Source organism: Schistocerca gregaria, chromosome 5 (genome assembly GCF_023897955.1).
Source record: "Schistocerca gregaria isolate iqSchGreg1 chromosome 5, iqSchGreg1.2, whole genome shotgun sequence".
NCBI lineage: Eukaryota > Metazoa > Arthropoda > Insecta > Orthoptera > Acrididae > Schistocerca > Schistocerca gregaria.
Genome location: NC_064924.1, coordinates 319,443,800 through 319,470,020, shown reverse-complemented (window position 1 = coordinate 319,470,020; position 26,221 = coordinate 319,443,800). Strand labels below are relative to the sequence as shown.

The 26,221-nt window shown below is 42.2% G+C and overlaps 1 protein-coding gene across 2 annotated transcripts in view; it reads left to right on the top strand.

The window, feature by feature from the left end:
* Positions 1-454: 454 nt before the first annotated feature.
* The window catches only part of LOC126271966 (sorting nexin-24-like), an 87,767-nt gene continuing 62,000 nt past the window's right edge, over positions 455-26,221 (top strand). Inside the window, exon 1 of one of the 2 annotated variants that reach the window (XM_049974426.1) lies at positions 455-630. The gene's annotated coding sequence lies outside the window, so the exon portion shown is untranslated. The remainder of the gene's footprint in view (positions 631-26,221) is intronic. The other variant, XM_049974427.1, reaches the window with a different exon arrangement.

Here is a 26,221-nt window from a genome sequence, read left to right as displayed (position 1 = left end):
CGGCATTGTGTACAGTGTCACCGCGACGTAATTAATAACAGAGATTCGACAATACGAGCAAATGCAATAGGAAACTTAAAAAAATATTGTTGGCTGTCACTTCTTATCCCGTTACTAAAAAATCGTAAATAAATTGAATCTGAGCTATGATACTGTGGTGAAAAAGCACAGTACTATTGATCTTCACATCTTCAAGTCCTGGTATAAAATTATCAAGACGTAAAACGTTTCATTGTACTTCTGAAGGTGATCTATGTGTAGCAGTGATGTAATAACAATCAAAATACGGTAAGCGCATTACGGGCTAAACTGTGCTGCCCCAAAATCAGTTCACTTGAGCTGCAGGAAATATTGGGGACAGTATTCTCGTTCTGCGCGTCCGAATGTTCACGCCACAGATATTTATAGTCTACGGTCGAAACGTCAATCACTGTGCGTCAGATTTTATGTACAATCTTTGGTATCGTCTTGTGTAATGTGTATAGTTGTCAATGTGTGTGTGGGGGGAAAAAGTGGTAGGTTAGTGTTTGTTGTATGTTCTGTTAGTTTTCACATGTGTTGCGGCAACAGTTACGGCAAGACTAAGTAGCCATCTGGCATTTTTCTCTACACAGCTCCCGCCAGCCTACGGTTCGTATGTTTGTCTTTTGAGAGCTAGCGTAATCACTCTGTCAATATTTGGTGTTTCAGACAGTGGAATTGGCCCATATGTTACAAAACCGTTACATATATATATTTACATGGAAGAACTGTCTACGAACACGAAGTGATGGAGGACGTCAGTAAATCAGTTGAAAGGGAGTGAGCGAAAGGAATTAAACTGGAGTAAAGGAATGTGAAAAACTGTCATACGCGGAAGCACCCAGCGTCGAAAGAAGCACACTGTATAAAATAGCATGGTTTCTTTCCTTTTCGTTTTCTTAATCGCCCGTAAAAAAAAAATTGGCATAGAATTCGCCGTACTAACAGAGTTGGTTCAAAAGTCACGACACTGTCTTCGTATTCAAAATGTGCATTATTCAGATCCGTATACTGATAATACATTGAATATTTTAAAGATGTTAAGCAAGTGACTTACAGGGAAATGTTTGCTTGATGCCTGTAAAGTGGTCGCATCCGAAAACTCATTCTTTCCAGCTAGGCCCCGGATCTTTATCTTGCTTCTTCCCTTCCTCCCTCGAAACCCACAAAAATGTTCATAAAACATTATTATGGATGGCACAAATGCTGGATTGGGAAACATTTTTACCCAGGCGTATGCCCATAAAAATGGTAATGATTGTTACACTATTTGGAATGACATGGAAGGAAAACAGAGTAGTTGCATACGAGGATGTCAAGAGTAATTTTTTGTTGCGTTATTTAAAAATTCCTCCTGTGTCAGAATATACAAGACTGTTTTTTGGTTTTGTGTTGGTGAATCATCTTAAGACCTCAAAGTTTCTCTAGATGGACAGAAAAGGTTATGGAATATGTACGAATTTGGGGTAGTTGATCGTTCTGGTGTGTACAAAAATACCAATAGGTGGTTTTTCCGTTGTGGAACTTAATGTTGTTGAATGTACTATGTGATTTAGTTATTGCTAGAGAAAAGTGTATTTAATAAGAAGTGAATGTTGGCCACTAGCAACCTAGAATTAAGGTTACGCTGCAGATCAGTCTGTCAACATCAATATTTTGTATTCAGTTTTGTTGGCTTCAGGAAACTATCACTATCCAGCCTGATCGTCAGGTCTATGCTACAGATAAGATTATTACTTATCGGAGTAATTAATCACTCGTATGTCAGTTGAGTCAACTGAACTTGCAGATACCAGATTTCGTCTGTCACCTTGGTATAATGATTGTGGTGTGTTGCTTCATAAGTGTGCAAACACAAAGGGGGTGGAATGTTGACAATATTTCTTTTGCATCGATATTACATTTATAAATGTATGTTGTGGTGACAGATTGAGCTGCACAAGAGCCCAGGGTCTAGGTTAGATTGGAAAATGTGAGTTTGATTCTGAGGTTTGAAAGCCAACGAACACGAATACAAATTCATATGAGATCCTGACTTACTGATCTGTAGTATAACGTGAGTGCTAGGTTGGGTGGTGACAAGTTTTGCTGTGAGTTGGTGAAATGGTGTAGAATGCTTCAGTTAATCTGTAGATTCTAGCTGCCACTTAAGTTTACCTCATAGATGTTCTTACTTTGACAGAGTACAAACTGCTAATAGTGCCTGAAATCAGTAACGCTAAATGTTTAGTATAAAGTAGTAGGTAAAAACATCAGATGGGTGGTTGAAATGGCTCTGAGCGCTATGGGACTTAACTTCTGAGTTGGTCAGTCCCCTAGAACTTAGAACTAGTTAAACCTAACTAACCTAAGGACATCACACACATCCATTCCAGAGGTAGGATTCGAACTTGCGACCGTAGCGGTCGCGCGGTTCCAGGCTGTGGTGCCTAGAACCACTCGGCTACCCCGGCCGGCTCTGCTGGGTGGAATAACAGGAAAAACTGTGGCTTCTGGAAAGTAGCAACTGTGTAGCTTATATATACTTATTTATCTAGGTGTAATTTTCATAAATATCAATATGAGTAGATTAGTGCTAGTCATAACTGTTGCTCATAAGCTTTACAGTTGTAGGCAGCTGTGGTTGCTTCTGCTTATTAATGTTCTTCCTTGACCTGTACTAATCCATAAAGGCATCTCTTTCGAGATGGGATTCGTGGAAAGGTGTAAATGAGTGAAAGCCAAGATTTCCAACAGGAAATGACACAGTCAGACAGGTCAATTACATTGGAGCCTCTGCATTGTTTGTGTAGTCTCCCATTATTTTGTTGAAAGAAACAGGATTGCTACTCCTTCATTGTTGCTTTGTACATTCATGGATGTTGTTTGTAGACTTGCTGGTCACACCACTCAACCTCATCATTGATAATCTTGGCACATGCTTGTGAGGTGGCATTCAATTTGCATAATGCTGTTCAAATTGTGATGAAGGAATAAATTCACATTCCTAGGTTTTAGCAGCAAGATATCCAAGCAATCTGGTATACCAACTAGAAACAGGCCTACATGGTCTTCACATTCTGATAGGCAAATGACAGTGGACGGGTAGCAGCACAACTGTATTGAGAAAAGCATCCGTATCGATAGGAGCTGCACTGTAAAGTATTTATGATAATGTTTAATCATTTTGTGTGAGGCAGGCTTGTTTACAGAAATTGGTAACCATGAAAGATGGGTCCACCCCATACATTAACAGGTGTTGAACACTGTTGAATATGACCCCAGTATCAGCACCAGGCACGTGGACCATCAGCATGGAGTAAACAAGATTAAATTGTGGAACATTCTCCATGCCAGGTGCCACTATCTATGTATCGCTTAAAATGTTTGCAGGCTTTATTATGTATGGACTTGGCTCTATGGTGATGTTTTTGCCACTGGATTGTTGTGCAGGTCACCATGGTGCTGGGATTTGTCGTCCACCATATTTACGGATGGGGGCAACCTTTCTGATGGGTGGTATTGCCAGTCTTCACAACACCCGTCTCTGGGCTACAGAGAATTCCCATGTTGTGGCGGACAGGGATTTTTGGCAACTTCCTCATGGTGGGACAATAAGCCTTTCCACAACACGGCACAGGTGTGGCATCTCAGTGCCTATGTGGGAGGCCCTGGTCCTTTGCCTTCAGCAGTATGAAGGGTATTATTGTTGCTACTACATGTTGGTGCTCCAGCTCACTTCCACATCTGTGTAGAAGCATGTCAACTACAGAACACTGTGTGGACCCCCAGGAGGCTTAAAATTCGTGTGTGTGTGTGTGTGTGTGTGTGTGTGTGTCAATTGCAGTGCTTACTTCCCTGTGCTGCAATTTTACTCTTTTCTATTATTTATTCATTATGACACATTCCCTGCTGACAACCTAGCTCGCTTATAGGATGTAGAGTATGGCTTTTCTTACTTTGTTCCCTTTATTTCACTCCACATATTTTAGTTAACTTTTGTTTAGTCTCACATCTGTATTCTGCTCCCACATTTTCATTTTTTAAATTTTTATTAATTTTTTTGTCAGTTGTGTGGGGGGGGATGTTGGCCTATACCCAAATGGTAGCCAGTCCACATGGGGCGAGGGGTTGTCGGGTATCTGTATGGTTTTAGTTCCATGACCACACAAGGATTTGTATCCAATCTGTCACCTCCATGTTCATCCCAAGGAGCTGCTTTTGGTGGTACCAGGCCATGGCACTGGCTGTCATGCCAGGTGACCTTTGCTCTCATTGGGGGGCATCAATTGGGAGAACGCTCACTCAGAATAGGCTCCATTGTGACAGACTCATTCTGTCCTGAAGGTACCAGAGTTATCAGCAGGTGGCTGTGAGGTCCTAGCAGTCTCTTTGGACAAATTCCAGTTCAATGCCATACATGGCTACGTCCTGCCAGGAAAACAAAACAAAGTAGCATGCAGACAGTTATTCCCTTCAGTTCATTTTTTTAACCTAAGTAGTGTACTTTCTCTCTGCTAGACCTATGTTTTTTTATGGAGAGTAAATTAAACTTTTATTGTTAATTCCCTTTCCTTGGCAAGTTATGAGGTGGTTCCATCTTAATTAAGACACCAAATCCTACCCAGTGACAGGTGTTACTATCCTGTAAACAACTTGGTGATATATACCTGTTGCCATCACACACCATGAGGACTTCGTTGTATGAAAATTAATGTTTCACTGGGACCTAGTGCTGTAGGCAGACAAGACACACACATAGAGGTGAGGGAGCTGTTTCATATGCCGTGTACTTTCAGACTTGCCAGATAGAACTGGCATATTCATCCTTACTTTTGACAGGGATTCATTTGCATAAGAGGTCTAAATCACATTACTGCTGTGATGTGAAGTGTATTTTTCACCCCTAAGTTGGTATTTTAAATGCGAGCACTTCAGTCAGATGTCTTCTTGATGTACCTGTGACCCAGGTTGTGGGGACTTCAGCTAGCCACTTCACAAACATCCACCATGGGTGCTAGAGCACTGCAAGTGTGTACCTGATCTGTGTAGTGTTCTCAGCTATTGTGTGTGACAGAGAGGATGAATAAACTTTGCAGAAAAGTTAGTAGTGAAGATGACCAACACCATCTCACTTGATGACAGCGCACAAATCAAATGGGTGTGCAAAGGCCTAGAAATTCCATTAATTGGAGTCTTGATCCTCTTTCACATGTCTAACACTAGGTTATGATGTTCCTTACCCAGTTGGGTGGCGTATTACTCGCACTCTCTGTGCTCACTCACTAGTGACTGAGACTGAGCCATGTGGGTAGTGAGTGATGAGGAAGACTGCCATTCATTTGACTCTCCATTTATATGGAGTGCTCTGATGTTTGCTGTAACCTGTCTTTGTCAATTGTGGAAATGACTACCCTCTCCTCCCCAATCCCATAAATGTGCTAACCTATTTGAGAAATACAAAATTCAGGAACTGAAGGTCACCTAAAGATTGGGAAAAAAATGATTGATTGATTGAATCCAATCTGTGACAATGACCTTCATCACTACTGTTTCCAGGTCATCAGCAGTATCTGGCATGTTTACTCCCTCAGCACCGAGGTCTGATAGTCACGCCTATTAACTTGACCATGGGGGCCACTTGTCACATGGTTTCTGTGGCACTATCCTCTGTAATCATTCCCTTCAACCAGCTGGAGAAACGTCTGCCTCCCCATAGGAACTTCTCCCTGGAAATCTACAGATCAGAGACCTTACACCATCCAGTGGCTGCAGGAGTGACAGGCAATGGATCTCATGGCTGCCTGCTCTTCTTCTGTTTGTACCCCACCACAGCAGATAAGCTCTCACAAGAAACTTGACACCTATCATTGTGGAGGAGGAGGAGAAGAAGATGAAGATGAATAAATTTTGGGAGATGGCTACCCCATTGACACTGGAGGTGAATTCCCCCACATCGTTGGATGCCGAATTGATGATGATCCACCCCTCACTGGGGGCACAGTGATCCTGGCCCCTTCAAATCTAACCAGTACTTCCTCAATGTGATGATCCAATGTAGCTACAATAGATATTACTGTCACAAGCTGGAACTACACCACCTTATTTCCTTCTCACTTGCAATTTGTGTTACTCTTCAAGAAATGTGCTTCACTTACACAACGCTCTGTGGTTATTTAGCATCCTTTCAGTACCATGCTGGCTCACAGGGGGCATTTGGAAGGGTTGTAAATTGGTTTGTACAAATTTCGTCTGTGATTGGATTACTCTTCATTGCATGTTGGAAGGGCTAGTGGTGCAGGTGCAAAACACCTCATGATCACCATGTGCAATATTTATTTACCTTCAGGCAAGCTACTTACGTATACTGAGTTGTCCACATTAATCCAACTACTTTCTCTTTTCTCCTTTTTTGGGGGCTTTCAGTTCACACCACTCTCTATAGGGAAGCACCACCTTTGCCTGGTAAGGCTTTCTGATTGATCAACTTCTTTCCAATCTTTGTCTGTCTCCCCTCAATGACGGTAATCTACCTACTTCAGAATGCCTGTGGTACTTTTTTGGCTGTTGACTTTACACTCTTACCTCAATTTCATGGCTTCTCTACTTTAGTCACATCGACAATTGTCTTGCAACAGTGATCACTTTCCAGTGACTCTGTCACTTCCATGTCACTACCCAATGGACCAATTATCCATTTGGCATTTCAAAGGTCCAACTGGCAGGTTTATACCTCTGCTGTCACCTTTGTCCTCTGTCTGTCACATTGCATTGAGGGGGTTGTGAGATATCTCTCTGAGGTGATCACTTGCACCACTGGAGCTGCTACTCATCTTTCTAAAGGCCCCTACCACCACCCACTGATGCCATGATGGACCAAAGATATTCTAAGAGCTATAGAGGATCATTGAAAGGTCCTGCAACATGCCAAACATCTTTCACAAACACCATACTTGCTTTTAAGCTTCTTTGTAATAAGGCTAGTTATCTAATTAAACACTGTGAGACAGAACATATGGAGTGCTATGTCTCCATCTTCGGAATGTGTTAATGATAAATTGAAGACATTTCCCTGTCCTTCACTGACTGGGAACTGCTTCAGGCTTTTGAACTGTCATGGATGTGGCCCCTGGTCCTGGTTCGGTACCTGTGTAATCGGGTGAGCCACCACTGAGTGGGAACTGCTTCAGGCTCTTGAGCTGTCATGAATACAGCCATCAGCCATGATTAGCTACCTGCATAATTAAGTGATCAAACATCTGACTGTTGCAGGTTCCATCTGCTCAGGGTCTTCAACAATATTTGGCTAGTAGGCACGTCCCTTTTGAAGAGGCAGACATTATCATGGTCCCTATCCTTAAACCAGGCAAAAGACCAACATTCATGAAAGCTACCAATCAGTTATCACTGAACTGCTGGAAGGGATTGTAGCCCAATTACTATGTTGGGTCTTTGAATCAAGGGACCTTTTCTTCCCCATGTCAGTGTCGTTTCCGGGAGGGATGGTCCACAACCATCAGCTTAGGTTGTAAACAGCAATCCAGCTACCTGTTTTTAAATGCCAGTACTTCATTGCAATCTCTTTTTAGCTATGTCAGGCATGCAACACTGCTTGGCCCCATCACTTTTACTTACCCTCCATAATAGGGGCTTTTGAGGGTCCCTACTGATTTTTATTCATAAATTTTAATCCCACCACTTGTTTTGGGTTAAAGTTGGTACATCACTCAGCTCTTATTGAGTCCAAAAGAATGGTGTCCTGCAGGACTCCAAGCTGAGTGTTAAACTCATCCTTATCACTATCAATGGGCTAGTGACCTCCATCAGACCACTTCTAACCACCATGTTGTATGTAGACTACTTCTGTGTTTGGTACAGCTCCCAGTCTGTAACCATGGCTGAATGCCAGCTAGAGTGCCACCTGAAAGGCCTATGCTTGGACACTTTCCTGTAACTTTCATTTGTCTCTTGTGTGTGTGTGTGGGGGGGGGGGGGGGGGGGGACAAAAAAAATATCTTCCATTTCTACCATTATATTACAGTCCGTCCTCACTTGGAATTCTGGGTACCCGGCAATTGGGCATTGCTGCACAGTGTGAACTTTTAGGGCTGCTCTTTGATAAAAGGCTGGCATGGCTGCTGGTATTCATCAACTGAAGTCTAGCTGCATGTGAAAACGTAATTCTCTCCACAGCCTTGCCCACATCTCTTGGGGCACAGATAACTGTACTCTCCTTAATATTTACTGGGCCAGGGTCTCATCCCAGTCAAACTTTGGTTTCCAGGTTTATGACTCGGTAGCATCTACAGCTTTGAAATTGCTGGATCCAGTCCACCATTGGCAGCTTCTGGACTAGTCCTGTAGATAGTCATCTTGCCAAAGCACAGATAATCCCTCTTCATTTCTGATGGTACTGACTCTTGCTGACTTATGCAATTACCAACTGGACAATTTCCTAATCATCCAACTTATAATTTTTTATGTGAGGGGCATTGACCCCTGACACACACCCTCAGGCAGGATTACTGGTTAGAATGCAGTTTGAGGGCCTCTGTTATGATCTGTCTTATCATCCTAAGAATGTGCTTCTTTTGTTTTCCTTCATACCCTCCTCAGTTAGCAGACCGACCATGAGTTAGGACCAATCTATTTCAAGTACCTAAAGTTGTTGTTACCATGACCTTTTGGCATGCCACCCCCATGCCCCATCCCCTAACCCTGTGGGTACTGGGACTTGAATAGACCTGTGATATTCCTGCTTGTCATAAGAGGCAACTGAGAGGAGTCTTCTGCTTTTTGGTCCCCTTTTAGGGTTTGACTTCCACATTTCCAAATTCTACAGAAGTGCATGTCATTTGGGGAAGGACGCCGTACGTGGTGCATCATGTATCCATTGTGTGCTGAGACCATTTGCATCTAATATTGTGAAGGCTCTCCATATCCAACCGTAATCCAGCTGTTTGTGTGAGGACATTTTACAGGGTGTGTAGTCTACATCCCTTGATCACTGTCATCTTCTGTGCACATGATGAAAACGGATCTTTTGACACCCAATATCCAGTGTGGTAGCCATTCCACCAGTCCATTGTGGAGGAGTCGTCATGTACACTGTTGGTTGTAGCCCTCTTAACAACACAGGCATCGCACTGCTGATGCCTGAGCTGCAAACTATCATGTATGCCAAGGAGTAGATGCCTGTTCTCTTGGAGCATCAGGACTCCTGACAACGGACATTATGCCAAGTGGCCTTTGCTGTGGCTGGGTTGCATCCTTGGGGAGAGTGGCTGTTTTGTGTGGATGGCATCAGGGCGAATGACTCGAAGTGAAGCCAACCGGGTCATTTTTTGTTAGTGGCTGAGTGGCCCCAGCAGTCTCTAAGAGGGAAAGGCTAAAGTTCAGTGCTGAGAAGTATGACCCCAAATTGTTTCCCTCCATAGCTTCACCATGGGAGGAACATAGGCCTACAGAAACAAGAGGGCCTTATTTGCCTCAATATTTAGTTTTCTCCTTTCTAGCTACAAAGCCTCTATTTTTTATTGAAAATCTGGAGGATAATATTGGGATTGTGGCAGCATTATCCAGAATGAGAAATGGATCAGTCCTGATTAAGGCAGCATCCAAAGCCCAGTCATGGGTGCTGCTCGTGTGTGATAAGCTGGGTGATATTCCCATTTAGGCACTCCCCATAAAAGCCTAAACCTGGTCCAGGGGGTTATGTTTCATGGAGACCTCCTACTGCAGTAGGACGACGAGTTACACACCAATTTATAATGATGGGGTTTTCACTTCATCTGCTGTGTCTGTAGGGGACCAAAAGGTAATAAGAGTAGTTACCATTGCCTCCATCTTTGCCTTTATGGATGATTTGTTGCCAGAAAAGATGAAGGTGATGGTATACCGATGTGACGTAAAACCATATGTCCTCTCCCTATACGGTACTTTAAGTGCTGTAAATTTGGTCTCATGTCTTCCTGGTGCAATTACAGTGCCATATGTGGAGATTGTGGATGTATGGGCTACAGGATCCTGGACAGGCTGACTTATCAAAAGGTCAAAAAGAAATATGACTAGTTGAACCACATTCGATTGGCATCCTCCTCTGCTGCAGCTATGATGATGTCGCCCTTGCTGGTGATGGTAGTTCGCTCGTCTGTGCCTTGTACAGTGAGCCCTCAGGGCAACCTGACTACGCCACCCCCTCCCCATTGGTGGTTGGGGCACTTCTTGCATTACTCCAAAGCACTTACTTTGGGAGCAGTGCTGCCCCCCCCCCCCCCCCCCCCTCCAGATGCCAAAGACATCAGTCCCCTCCCCTCAGTTGGAGAAGTAACTGCCTCCTGCTCCTCTCGCATGGAAGGGGTTTCTTGGGACTGTACCTTCCAGCCGCCCCTCCTCCCCCCCCTGCGCCATGCAACAGTGGACATTAGTCACTGGCTGAAGGAGCCACAAGCTGCTGGTCAAAGGGCCTCACGCTATTCATCTGTACCTGAAGCTACTTCAGAGAAGCCCTCCCAACAAGCCCCTAAAGACAAGCGAGAGGGCAAAAAAATGGTGTAGTAGCCTGGTAAGAAACAAGAAACTCGGGTGGCCTCCACATCATCACCACCACCACCACCACCACCACCACCACTCGGTACTAGTTCTGTGTCTAAGGACATGGTGGAGATTTTAGCTTCCCCCAAGGACCTAGATCTCACTGACACCTCAGCAGTGATGGTTGTAGATACAAGCACTAAACCAGTGGCCGCAGATGATCCTGAGGCATAAACTGCCCTCTTGGTCCCTTCATGCCTTTCCATACTATAGAAAGCATCATCCTCCAGTGGAATTGTGCTGGTTTTCGTCCCCCACCTGACTGAGTTACATCAGCTCTTAAAGAGACACATTGATAAAAAAACACACACTATTTCAAAAATGCAACAAATCCGCAGTTCTGGAGATATGGCAATGAAATTTTGTACCACGCTTTACTTGACAGTAACACATTTACATATAAAATCCTTTGATTATATATATTCAAGTTTTTATTTGAATGAAATTTGAAGTTTAATTTTTTTTTTTAAATGTATGTTCCATTTTCTCAAAGTATCAAAGAGATTGCTACAAAAATTTCTGTTTCATCTCTTTATATGTTGTAAGCTTCTCTCATGAGGTTTTTGGAATAGGTCAAACAGAATTTTCATATTTTTTAAAATTATAATTCCATAAGTACAATTTTAATTTCATGCAAAATTTCAAGCACTGCCCCATATCTCAGCTTGCAATCAGAATTTCAAAATTTGCTCATGAAGCAATGTTTAATAGATTTACATTAATATGTGTACAAAATTTCATAATTCTAGCATTCATAGAATCTGAGGAAAAGTTGCATAAACTTTAAGTAAACACAATTAAAAGTTCAACCTAACTTTTTTCCTTATTTCACTTCTTCAGAAGGCATCACATTTGTACTCTGGGTCTTCTTTCCCTTCAAGGCTTCTCTTCTGGTTTCTTGTTGTCTGTCTTCTTTCCTTTATCAGGTCTTCAACTGAATTTTCAGCTGCAGAGATGTAGCCTCATTGCTGGTTTGTCTCTGAGCACTATGGGACTTAACATCTATGGTCATCAGTCCCCTGGAACTTAGAACTACTTAAACCTAACTAACCTAAGGACATGACACAACACCCAGTCATGAAGCAGAGAAAATCCCTGACCCCGTTGGGAATCGAACCCGGGCGTGGGAAGCGAGAACGCTACCGCACGACCACAAGCTGCGGACTCATTGCTGGTTTGTCATCGTTTCTCACATCTTCCATTCACTAACTTATTCAAACGCAGTTTATTCAGTTTTTTATACACTCTTTGTGATAGTGGTATAACTGAATGAAGAAAGAATCAAACAGTTGTATAAATCTCCAAAGCAAAAAAAGAATTGCTTTGTCATAAACGATGCAGCTAGTTTGTTATTGTTTATAAGATGTGGAACAGATACAAAGATGATCTATAAAACCAGAGAGTATGTATCACAGCCTTCTAGATGTATCCCATACACGTTTGGTTGAAAGTAATACACAGAATCGTTGTTCACTGAGCTGGTATTGAAGTGCTGCTTCAAAATGTGGGCATGGCAGGGGGGCCGCATCACACTTTTAATTAATTTTCAGGCACTTCGGATGCAATTTCAACATTGAAACTTTGGGAACTTATTGTCCATGAGTTGTACTAACAAATAAAAAATAAATTGAAAATGGACATTTTTGGTAAATTTCATAAATGTCCTCCCTTAAGCATTATGTTTTCTTTCTGTTTTTCAGCAGTGCAGACCCCTGCTCTTCATGGCTATCAGAGGTATTACAAAAATAATAATGTCTGTAACAGGATGTCAAGTATGTCCCCTTTCCTGTGGCCCTTACCAGCGGCCCCTCAGCCACGCCTAGAAGCTGGGGCTGTCAGGGTGAAGACAACACAGGAAATCACCACCTACAACATCTACCTTCCTGCTGATAGTGAGGTACACAAAATGTATTGGCTGCACTAATTTCTCAACCACACCCCAACTTTCCCACTTTTGTGTGATTTAAAGACCCACAACCCTTTATGAGGTGGAACCAAGATTACTGGCTATGGTGAAGAGTTGAGCATCTACTAACTCAGTTCGATCTTTGCCTCCTAAAATACAGATGGCCCCCACTCAGTTTAGTGTGGCACATGGCACATGCTCGACCATTGATCTCTGTTTATAGTCCTGGCCTTCTACCATCTGTGCACTGCGCAGAGCTCATGATGATTTATGTGGTAGTGACCACTTTCTGCTCTCGCCTCTACTATTGCTATTGGATCTCCATTCCTTGGTAACATCGATGTGGCGATCCACAATGTTACTACAGCCATTGCTTCTGCAGCTGAATCAGCAACCCTTTGTTTGTCAGGTGGCCCCTGGCAGAAGACATTGCATTGGTAGTCACCAGATATCGCTCTGGCCATTATAGAGCATAGTGGGCTCTCAAACATCATAAGTGGCACCCATCAATGGAGCACCTCATTGCCTTCAAACTGCTTTGTGCCAGGGTCTGTCAAATAATCAGAAGATGGAAGTGGGAGTGTTGTGAATGGTACATCACCATCGTCGGAACACAAAGGTTTGGACTAAGATCAGGCGCCTTTATGGATATCGGACACCTGCTGGTATACTTGGGATTTCCTTAAATGGAGCTATCTATACTGATCCAGATGCAGTCACAGAGCATTTTGCTGAGCATTATGATAGAACCTCTGCATCTGAGACCATGCCGTCTTTTGTACCCTAAAACAGTGGGTGGAATAAAAGTGCTTATCTTTTACTACATGACATCTTCAGCCATACAGTACTCTGTTTGGTGAATATGCCCTTGCACATTGTCCTGACACAACCTCTGTGCCAGACCATGTCCATCCCCAAATGATTAAACATTTATCAGTGAATTACCAGCATCACATCCTTGCCATCTTCAGTTGCGTCTGGAGCAATGGCGAATTCCCACTTCAGTGGCGAGAAAGTATCATTGTTCCAGTGCTGAATCCTGTTAAGAGCCTGCTGCCCACAGCAATCTTCTGTGCAAGCAGCTCAAACATATGATGAGCTGACACTTGTGTTGGCTTTTTGAGTCTCAGGGCCTTCTGGCTGGCTGGTTTCTGCCAAGGTCAGTTCACCACCGACAACTTAGTATGGAGTCTGCTATATGAATAGCCTTTTCCCACTGTCATCACCGCACTACCATCTTTTTTGACTTGACAAAAGCTATGACACCACTTGGCGACACCACATCCTCATTTCATTGAGTGGAATCTCCAGTCCAATTTGTGATTTTTATACAGAACTTCTTGAGGCTCCTCACCTTCAGAGTGTCTGTGCTTCACTCAGGTCCCACCATACCCAAGGGAATGCGGTGGCACAGGGCTCTCACACATGCACAGCTCGCCTAAACATCCATCACCATCTACTTGTCCCTAATACGGCGATCCATCTCCTGCAATGACAGCCCAGTTCGGTAATAAAATTACAGTCTGTGTCCGGTCCCTTATTCTTCTGCCATCTCTCCTCCGGCTTCACTCACATACACCTCTGTGGTGTATATCTCGACCTCAGCTTCATCTGGACCAATCACAAGTTCCAAAAGCCTCAGTTCATCCTGCAGCCTCCGCCGCCTATTTCTCTCTCTTCTTGACGCGTCCCACCATTCAGAGGTAGTTTACACAGATGACTTGATGGTTGAGGATCACGTTGGGTTTGCTTATGCTCATCGAGGACACGATGACTTGCTCTTAATGCCAGATGGCTGCTGTGTTTTCACTGCAGATCTGGTAACTATCTCATGCTGTTGTATATCCTTTCCTGTGCCAGGGAGTCCTTCATTTGTAGTGACTCCTAGAGTGCTTTAAAAGCTCCCAACCAGTGCTATCCTCACCATGATATGGTAATGACCATCCAAGAGTCCATTTACATCCTCGAACAATGTGGACATTCTGTAGCCTTCTTATGGACCCCGGGACACGTCGAAACCCTAGGAAATGAACTAGCAGACAGGCTAGCCAAAGAGGCTATTTGTAATCACAGCCTGGAGATCGGCTTACCGGAATCTGATTTTAGATTGATTTTCTGCTGCAACATTATTGGGCTCTGGAGTACAGAATAGCGCTCCCTGACTTTGCCGGATAAGTTATGTATGATAAAGGAGATGACAAATGTGTGGAGGTCTTCCATACGAGCCTCTCACAAGGACACCATTATCCTTTGCCGGCTCTGCATTGGCCATACTTGGTTGACTCCCTGTTACTTCCAACATTGCGAGACCCACCTCAGTGTCACTGTGGTTCACACTTGACAGTGGTCTACATCTTGTTGGCTTGTCCAGATGTAGCCACCCTGCGGTGGACTTTCAATATCCCTGATGCGCATCCTTCGATTTTAAGTGAAAATGCATCAGTGGCTAACATAGTTTTAAGTTTTATCCATGAAGGGGTTTTTATCATTCTTTTTAATGGTGGGTGTCCTATCCTCATCTTTCAGGCCATCTGTTTCTCCTGCCTTGTGCTTTCAGGCTGGTGATTTTAGTGTGTTTTAGTGGCTCATTCATCCTTTTTTATTCTTGCTATCAGCGAGCTAACACAGTCTGCTATATTGTTGTAATACTTTGTGCCACTTTTTTTCTTTTAGTTAATGTTTCCCATTTTGACTTGATACTTTCTTTTTCTGCTTCAATGTGCTTACACACATAGTTTTACGCATTTTGTTCCTTCCCCTGATCTCAGGTGGCAGCATTCTTTTGGGGTATGGTTTTCATCTGAGACCTGTGTGACTATGAAAAAAGGGACTGATAATCTTGCAGTGTAGTCCATTTAATCTACAAACCAACCGACCAACTTTTTGGCAGCTCTTCCTTTTTTCAATTCTTCAGGATTACCAAGGTTAACTGTCATTTTCGCTGAGAGCTCTGAAACATTGGATAGGCTGTGATATGCTTGTACCTCTTCCATGTGACAAAAAAAGAAATTTGTTGGAAGGAAATCATTGTGCTTTCACGGTGGAGCTGATAGCCATTAAGAGAGCCCTATGTTTTATTAATCAGACCACTCTCAACAGCATTTTTGTTTGTAGTGACTCAGTGAGCAGTTTACAGGGTATTGAGCAATGTTACTCCTGTCACCCTGTGATAGTTTCCATTCATGACCTTCTCTCTGACCTTAATTATACTGTGGGCTCAGTTGTCTGTATCTGAGTCCCAAGTTATGTGGATACCCCAGGGAATGAACTGGTTGACTGTTTGACTGCACAATCTTAGGTGCAGATTTGCGAGTGAAGTAAGTTCTCTCCTCACTCGGAGGTGGAACATTCAGTGGGCTACTGTCCCCTATAATAAACCCTGCACTATTTAGAATGCTAAGTGTGGTCTTCTAAATTCCTTGCCCCTCACTTTGGCAGGCGATTTGTGGGCAATTAAGCTGTTTCCCGGTTTTCACTGTGAAAATGGGTTTTGTTCTAAGGTATTGCATAGCCCCCAGTCATGTACAAAGCCCCTGGGATACTTGCTTGGACCCACTGATCTATTGACCTGATTATTTCTCTCACTTGATTTTATTGTAGTCAGTCCAACTGATGTCCATGATATTTCTAGCTTCCTCATTTTTACTATTAAGAATCTTCCAGCTACAAGGCATTTACTCTGTAACACTCTTTGCTCTTAATTAGGTTTGCTGGGGGAGGGGGGGGGGGGGGGAGGGGTGAAAGAAGTCCGATACAGGTAGGATTTCTTTTGCCACAGATTTTGAACCTGCTCAGTTATGTAAAATTTATTGCTGTACTGCCTTCTGCATGTAGTGTTAGAATTGCTAATTACCTAAAAGACTGAAACTATGTGCTGGGCTCAAATCTGGGGACCTTTGCCTCTGCCAAGTTAGCTACCTAAGTGCGACTCGCTATCCATCCTCACAGCTCTTTGCTTCTCCCAGTACCTTGTCTCTTACCTTCCAAACTTTCCAGGCTCGAAGCCAGGTCTGGCACACAGTGTTAACCTGACAGAAAATTTTATATCGACACACAGTCCAGTGTGAAAATTCATTCTGGCTCATCATCTACTCCACTAATTTTTAATTTCTCTTCCCCCTCTCAGGGCCCACAACTCTTTTGCGAATACCTGCATTGTGAGCATGGTGTCCCAGGCTATTGCAGCACGTACTTTTTTCCCTGTGCAGCAGTCTCTCATCTGACTATCCTGCCTTCTCATACCCTCTTTCTGTTGGTGGAAGCATTTGATGTCGACTTGGCTATGCCCTAAATCTTGATTTCCTTTCTCAGAATAGTCATTTATTTACTTGATGTCACCTTCTGGCTGAAGTAATTTTTTTTTCCTTTTGGGTTTGACCTTTATTTCCCTTTTTTTTTCTGTAATGTGGACTGACTGGGGAAGGACACGCTAAATAGCACCTACTGCTTGCAGTGGTAAATATTGTATGCTCATTACTGGTGGAGATTCTTATAAGTGCCTCTAAGCCAACACAACCACCAATCTGCTGTGATGGGGTCGTTATATGCCTATCGTTTAGCCTTTGTACGAATGTGGTTCAAACTGCTGATGCATGAGCTGCTCACTCGCTTGCATGCCAAGGAGTAAATGTCTGCCTTCCTGGGGCATCAGGACTCCAGGCAGTGGCTGTCATGCCAGGTTGCCTTTGCTATAACTGGATGGCATCTGTGATGAGTCATTGAACAGAAAAGGTAGCATCAGGGCAGATGTTTGCTCGGGAAATGTGTCAAGTTACACCAAAACAACGGCCAATCAGATCACTCTTCTATCACATCCCTGTTCTTCACATTACAATATGGAACCTACTGCTTTCTCTACACTGACTACCCTGTGTGAAGAGGAATAAGCCAGACATCTGGGAGCAAACCAGTTTATCCAGTAGTTGGTATATACTCAAATTGATGGGGATACTTGTACCGTGACAAAACTTTTATTTTTTGTGGAATATATTGAAGATAAATTTGGAGAATGAAACTCTGGGAATAATGTGCAGTGGATCACAATTGATTAATGCCTCCTCTGCCGCACAGTCTATTCTTCAGAAGTGATTGTGTGGGTGATGTGCTAGTGACCATTTCCTCTCATAAAACTTTGGATCTGGTCCAAGGAAACATCTTTCACAGAGACCTTACACTTGAAATAGGCGAGAAGCTATGGCTAATCTTGAGCGATGAGGTGTATGTGGTGTCATACATGTCCAAAAGGGTCCCTATGATAATATAACAGACATTGGTACCTTTATCTTTGCCACTAAAGGGAATGTCCATTTGGAAAAAATTAGTTGTGGTGAACAGGTGTGATGTGAAACCTTAAATTCAGTCACTCATGATATGCTTCTGATGCTTACGCTTTGGTCATATATCACCTGGATGCACAGTGGACCCAAAATTCAGCAACTGCAGATGACCATTCCACAAAGGTAGTCATAGTAAAAAAAAACACACATTTGTATGTCAGTTGCCTAGAATACCACCCTCCATGTTCAATGGTTTACCCAGTCATAGCATAAAAAAGAAACAGAAAATGTGAACACCTACTTACTATTGATATGATGACGAATTATGCAGAAGTTACAGTCATCATCCACACTAGTTCTCCCACTGCCTTCTCTCTTGTCATTCCTGCAGCACCATCTTCAGGAGAAACTTCCCACATGCAGCCAGAGAAGCAGCTTTCTCCTTCAGTATCTACTAGTGACAGGGCTTAGGTACCTTCTACCTCAAAATCCTTAGGTCAGAGGCCTGAAACAAGCCAGTGGCTGAAGGATACATGGACTGTAGGTTTGAGGGGTCCCCACTTGCTCATTGTGGGTAGATCCTAACAAAAATCTCAGCCACCAAAGAGGGAGAAGGAAGACGAGGAGAACAAATGCTCATTGATGTGGTTCCATACCCACTGATGGCAGGCAGAGATTGTGGAGCGTGACTGGTCCTCCTGACCTCTTCATACCTAAATGTGGACACCCATAATGTGATCATTCAGTGGAAATGTATTGGATACAGTAAAACCTCATTAATGGGTTTTTGTAGGGATTAATGTTTTCAGTATATTTCTATTAAACTCAAGTGCTTGCAAATGGAAGATACATATATTGCACAGTAATTGGTACAGTAGTTCAAATAGACTTATGTTAAAGTTATGGGCAATTAAAGTTATTTATGCTTAAGAGTGAAATAATAGTGGTTTGTTTTTTGGAAGCAATACTGCATTCATAATTAAAGTTTTCTTATGCAATCACTGTACACACCCTGTCATCACTAATGTTTTTTGATCTTGTGTAACATTGTGGTACTTCCTATGCAGTAAGTGCTTCTGACAGACTGGGAGGGTTCACAGATTCACCATCCGATTCTTCAGCTTCCTCAGAAGTATTTATTTCCGCTAATACTAACACTGCTTTATTAATTGTCATTTTGTACACAATATGCGTCAGCATCATGGTAAGCAAAATCATCAAAATCAATTCTATTTGAAATATGAACCCGGTCATTGTGTTCAGTGTATCGAAATCTACAACAAAATGTTCAACATTTTCAGGGTCAACTTGAGTTTCATCTTTTGTGTTACCAGCTTTCCAAAAGAACTTGCATATTGTGTTTGACATCAGTTGATCGCAAGCAGACCTTATGTACTGGATTCCCTAGATAAGAAATAAAAATTAAAAAGCTACATTTACATATCTGTGCTGGATTAATTTATGGATGTATTCTAAAAGTTTTAGTGAAATTCTGAGGGAACTGACAGGAAATGCTATACATATGTAGTGTATGTGTAAAGTGTGTCCTAACATTTGGTCTTTGGTTTACCTGCAACAGGTACAGTTTAGGATCTTCCTTCCGCTGTCTAGATGTGCAATGTCATGTTGAACCCAGCATTTTCCTGTACTTCACTTTTGTGGTGGTGGTGGTGGTGGTGGTGGTGGTGGTGATTGGTTTGTGGGGCATATGCAGGTGTTAAGCTCATCAAGGTGACTTTTGAAGAGGTTTCCAGTCATCCGTGCCTTCTTGTTTGACTCATACTCAGTGAGGTATGACCTAATGCCCTTGAAACATTGAGGCTTTGGTGCATTCCCAGTCACTTGAGGGCAGAGTATATTGGAGCCATCTGCGTTTACGGTAAGGAGTACTGTCACTTTTTGCTTGCTTCTCTTTCCTTCAAGGCAGGGATCGCCCTTAAATGCTAATGTTTTATTTGGCAAAAAGTTAAAAAAAAGTCCCGTTTTGTCTATGTTGTAAATATCATTGATTGTGTTTTGGTATTATACTTTGGCGATCAGTCTTTCCAAGTCTACATCACATTATCCACAATGTTAGCCTCCCAACAAATTCTATGGCCAGTAATGCCACATCTTACTTTGAAGCAGTGTAACCAATCAGAAGAATCATGGAAGTTTTCAACATTTAAGTTTTTTGATAATTCTAAAGCCTTTCCTTTCAGTGTTGCACCTGAAATAGGTAAAGCACACTTACTGAAACAGTCTGTAGGCATTTTACCACGTCTGCAAACTTCCCACCCTCGATACACGTGCATTTCTCACCATTTGGCCCTGCTTTTGAAACACTGGATCTTATGCAGGTCATTGGCCAGTATAGTAGTTAGAGTAGAGTATGGGATTTTGAGATGCTTTGTGATGCTCACTTTGGGTTCACTAGGACTACTTTGCACTTCTTCAGTTATGTTTACTTTCTCCTGCGTGGAAAGACTTCTTCTTTTATTTTGTGACAAACTCATCATGCATGAACATTGGAAAATATATTAGAAAAATTGAATTGAGTTCAACCCGAAGGCAAAAAAACTCCTAGTTTCACTCGGTGTGCTCTCCACCTATGTATTGTGATTGTTGAACCGCGGGCTGCATTCCCTCTCCTTAGGGCCCCATTACACAACGCCATCGAGAAGTGCTACTCTGCAGCTCTTGCCATTCACACAGTGCAGCGCATTATGCTGCCACTGAGAATAGGTGCAACTGTTCCTGTGAACTACTTTGATGCTGCTGTTGCTACTGCTGCTGTGTTCACTGTTGTTTTGTACCAATTGTTTGTAAGTGTGCCACTCACTGCTTGGGTGGTCAGCAGCATCCCTGAGTGGCATCTTGCGAAGGCTGCTGTTGGGAGCAATGTTCAGTCAAGTTACACGATCTGAAACTGACTGCCACAAGGTCAATAACAACAGTATCATTGTGTATACTGCAACTAAGGCCCACAATAATATATGCAACTTTGCATGCAGACAGCAAATCAACAGTCGCTGGCCACACTATAAACGAAACATTTCAAGACAATGTCTTAGTCTTTATATTGTTAAGAATGCGACAAAAAGACTGAGGAGTAAAATAATAGTTTAAAAGTGCGAGGATGTATAAATGGAAAACCTGAAAGTGGAGTAACCATGTATGCAAAAACAAAAAAGTGCACAGTATATAACACACAAATGTGACAAACATATAGCTGAGAAATGTACAAATGCGGTTTTACTGTATTACTGTCACGTGCCGGAACTACACCATCACACAGATATTGTCAGCAAGTGCTTTCCCCTTTGTACCACGTTGGAAGAAATAGTGGTATGGGTGCAAATGAGCCTATCCATTACCATTTGCAACATTTACTTACTTCCAGATGGACATCTCACTTACATTGAGTTTCTACAGGTTCTGTCCATACCTGGCCAGTGCCTTGGTGGACCAGAGAGATTGGAATAGCTGTTCACGATCACTGAAGACCCTGCAATACTTCAAGCAACATCCTTCACAGGCTAGTGTTATCATTTTGAAGTGACTATGGAATGTCAGATCCCTTAATCAGGCAGGTAGGTTAGAAAATTTAAAAAGGGAAATGGATAGGTTAAAGTTAGATATAGTTGGAATTAGTGAAGTTTGGTGGCAGGAGGAACAAGACCTTTGGTCAGGTGAATACAGGGTTATAAATACAAAATCAAATAGGGGTAATGCAGGAGTAGGTTTAATAATGAGTAAAAAAAATAGGAGTACGGGTAAGCTACTACAAACAGCATAGTGAATGCATTATTGTGGCCAAGATACACACTAATACAGTAGTACAAGTTTATATGCCAACTAGCTCTGCATATGATGAAGAAATTGATGAAATGTATGATGAGATAAAAGAAATTATTCAGGTAGTGAAGGGAGACGAAAATTTAATAGTCGTGGGTGACTGGAATTCAAGAGTAGGAAAAGGGAGAGAAGGAAACATAGTATGTGAATATGGATTGGGGCTAAGAAATGAAAGAGGAAGCCGCCTGGTAGAATTTTGCACAGAGCATAACTTAATCATAGCTAACACTCGGTTCAAGAATCATGAAAGGAGGTTGTATACATGGAAGAACCCAGGAGATACTAAAAGGTATCAGATTATATAATGGTAAGACAGAGATTTAACCCGGTTTTGAATTGTAAGACATTTCCAGGAGCAGATGTAGACTCTGACCACAATCTATTGGTTATGAGCTCTAGATTAAAACTGAAGGAACAGCAAAAAGGTGGGAATTTAAGGAGATGGGACCTGGATAAACTGAAAGAACCAGAGGTTGTACAGAGTTTCAGGGAGAGCATAAGGGAGCAATTGACAGGAATGGGGGAAAGAAATACAGTAGAAGAAGAATGGATAGCTTTGAGGGATGAAGTAGTGAAGGCAGCAGAGGATCAAATAGGTAAAAAGACGAGGGCTAGTAGAAACAATGGGGTAACAGAAGAAATATTGAATTTAATTGATGAAAGGAGAAAATGAAGAAATGCAGTAAATGAAGCAGGCAAAAAGGAATACAAATGTCTCAAAAATGATATCGACAGGAAGTGCAAAATGGCTAAGCAGGGATGGCTAGAGGACAAATGTAAGGATGTAGAGGCTTCTCACTGGAGGGGTAAGATAGATACTGCCTACAGGAAAATTAGAGAGACCTTTGGAGAAAAGAGAACCACTTGTATGAATATCAAGAGCTCAGATGGAAACCCAGTTCTAAGCAAAGAAGGGAAAGCAGAAAGGTGGAAGGAGTGTATAGAGGGTTGTTGAGGACAATATTATGGAAATGGAAGAGGAAGTAGATGAAGATGAAATGGGGGATATGATACTGCAAGAAGAGTTTGACAGAACACTGAAATACCTGAGTCGAAACAAGGCTCCAGGAGTAGACAACATTCCTTTAGAACTACTGACAGCCTAGGGAGAGCCAGTCCTGACAAAACTCTGCCATCTGGTGAGCAAGATGTATGAGACAGGTGAAATACCCACAGACTTCAAGAAGAATATAATAATTCCAATCCCAAAGAAATCAGGTGTTGACAGATGGTGAAAATTACCGAAGTGTCAGTTTAATAAGTCACAGCTGCAAAATACTAACGCGAATTCTTTACAGACGAATGGAAATACTGACAGAAGTCGACCTTGGGGAAGATCAGTTTGGATTCCGTAGAAATGTTGGAACACGTGAGACAATACTGACCCTACGACTTATCTTAGAAGAAAGATTAAGGAAAGGCAAACCTACGTTTCTAGTGTTTGTAGACTTAGAGAAAGCTTTTGACAATGTTGACTGGAATACTCTCTTTCAAATTCTGAAGGTGGCAGGGGTAAAATACAGGGAGAGGAAGGCTATTTACAATTTGTACAGAAACCAGATGGCAGTTATGAGTTGAGGGGCATGAAAGGGAAGCAGTGGTTGGGAAGGGAGTGAGACAGGGTTGTAGCCTCTCCCCTATGTTATTCAATCTGTATGTTGAGCAAGTAGTAAAGGAAAGAAAAGAAAATTTCTGAGTAGTTATTAAAATCCATGGAGAAGAAATGAAAACTTTGAGGTTCGCCGGTGACGTTGTAATTTTGTCAGAGACAACAAAGGACTTGGTAGAGCAGTTGAACAGAATGGACACTGTCTTGAAAGGAGGATATAAGATGAACATCAACAAAAGCAAAACGAGGATAATGGAATGTGGTTGAATTAGGTCGGGTGATGCTGAGGGAATTAGATTAGGAAATGAGACACTTAAAGTAGTAAAGGAGCTTTGCTATTTGGGGAGCAAAATAACTGATGATGGTCGTAGTAGAGAGGATTTAAAATGTAGACTGGCAATGGAAAGGAAAGCGTTTCTGAAGAAGAGAAGTTTGTTAACATCGAGTATAGATTTCAATGTCAGGAAGTCGTTTCTGAAAGTATTTGTATGGAGTGTAGTTATGTATGGAAGTGAAACGTGGACGATAAATAGTTTAGACAAGAAGAGAATAGAAGCTGTCGAAATGTGGTGCTACAGATGAATGCTGAAGATAAGATTGGAAGATCAAATAACGAATGAGGAGGTGTTGAATAGAATTGGGGAGAAGAGGAGCTTGTGACACAACTTAACTAGAAGAAGGGATCAGTTGGTAGGCCATGTTCTGAGACATCGAGGGTTCACCAATTTAGTTTTGGAGGGCAGTGTGGAGGGTAAAAATAGTAGAGGGAGACGAAGAGATGAATACACTAAGCAGATTCAGAAGGATGTAGGCTGCAGTAGGTACTGGGAGAGGCTGCAGTAGGTACTGGGAGATGAAGCAGCTTGCACAGGATAGGGTAGCATGGAGAGCTGCATCAAACCAGTCTCAATACTGAAGACGACAACAACAACAACAACAACAACAACATGTGCTAAGTCTTGCTATTTAATTAAGTGCAGGAAGAAGTAGTGCTGGAAGCGATACATCTTCTCCCTGGGAACATATGCTTCTTCATTTCAGGTTTGGATCAAGCTCTGTAGTCTTCTAAGCCACCAAGAATCCACAACTGTACTTGGTCTCTTCCTTCAGTAAAGTCTCTGTATTGATATGTTGACTTTTGCTGAACGCCTTGTGATCCACTTTGTGACACTTTCCTCTTCTTATAAAGCTGGCTTCCAGTCATAGAAGGGATTAATTGAAGATAACCCCCTGTACTCACCCCTTGGCATGGCGATTTATATCATGAAGTTTGCTGTCTGGGCATTGCTTGCCTCATCTCACAGTACGTCCCCAGGGCCTTATTCCATTCAGTCAGATGATATAACATCTTGTTAGTCATCGGCACCATGTACTCAAGATCTTCAAGTGTATTTGGCTCGACAGTCTCTTCCTTTTGTAATGGTGAGATAGTATCATCATTCCAGCCTTTAGCCAATTGAAAACTCAACATCCATTAGCAAATATTGGCTGATTACCCTCACCAGTGTTCTCTGCAAACTGCCTGAAAGAATGAATGCCTGCCTGTTATGCTGGGCTCTCGAATCCAGGGCCTTTTATCCCCCTAGCACTTTGGTTTCCTGCAAGGGGTAGACCATCTGGTTAGTTGAAATGGCAGCCTGACAGGACTTTTTCTACACCAGCACCTCATTACAGTCTTTCCAGCATCCTACATAACCTTCAAAAAGGCAACGGTAAAAACAAGACCAGATAGCAAATCTTCTCGTCTTATACTGTGTTGTGCATCTAGTGGATCAGACGCCATTCCACCTGTTCTTGTACTACTCTTTACCTGATCTATATTCATTCTTACAATTTTCTTGGAGTTCCTAGTTCAGTCAAAGCACAGTACAGTTGCTCATGTCTATGCAAGCATTTGCTGCTTTGTAATTGACATATCTTTCTCTGAACAGTAGAGAGGAGACATACAGACAGTATGTTAGACAATACTTTATACTTCAAATTTAGCAGTGTAACTCCTCAATAGGTACCACTGTTCAACATCTCTCTTTACTTGTATGCGGGGTATACAGGGTGTAAAGCTATCTTTTCATTGTTGGGGCATTTTCTCCTCATCTCATATTGACATTTCAAGCTGAAGGAGAATCTATATTGATTACTGTCTTCTGTGAATAGTTTCAGTGGAATATAACCAGTTGACGGTGACTTATTGTTATTCACTTTCTTAAGGGCAGTTCTCACTTCTTTGAGTTGGAGAGCCAGGCATTTATCAAAATGTCAGCACCATCTTCAACAGGGCTGTCCTATTGTTTACGATTTTCCCTGTTTTATCCTTTACCAATTTAGTTTTTCCACAGAAAAGTTGCTCTCCAATTTTTGATATTTATTTTCATCAAGTCTCTCCCGTTTTGTTGATGGATCCTCATTTGTCCTTTTCTTCCTTGCAAGTTTACACTACATGTATTGTATTATTCTTTTTTTATGCCTTGTTCTTTTCCTCTGTTTCTATATCTTACTCAGTATCAAACTGTGGAGATTTTATGTGCCTTGCTTCAGTTCCCACTGTTTCACTTTCTGACATATCCACTGCAATCCATTATCATTTCCCATTGATTCTCAAAGTTGCTGCACTCTTTAAGTCCTTTTAAGGATCTGTGATATCATCTTCTGGTGTACCGACTAGTGCCCATACCAAAAAGTTGTCTGGACCTACATGTAGGCCTTTATGGCAAGGCACGTCCAAGATGACTAAATTGTATTTTGCATCAATCATGAAATAATCAATCCTGTTCCCATGTGGTGACTTCCCCATTCCTTTGTGTATACCTTAGTGTGGGAAAATAGTAACCCACAACCTTGTTTTGAGATACTGCGAATAATATAAACCTTGTTCTATTACCGTTGCTTGTGGTGTGTGTGCTGTGGGGCCCAGTTGTTGGTTTTGCTATCTGTAACTTCCCACCTAAGGACTGAGATCACCAGCAGATATTTTTGTGATGTGACCCAGTCAGTCATCATATA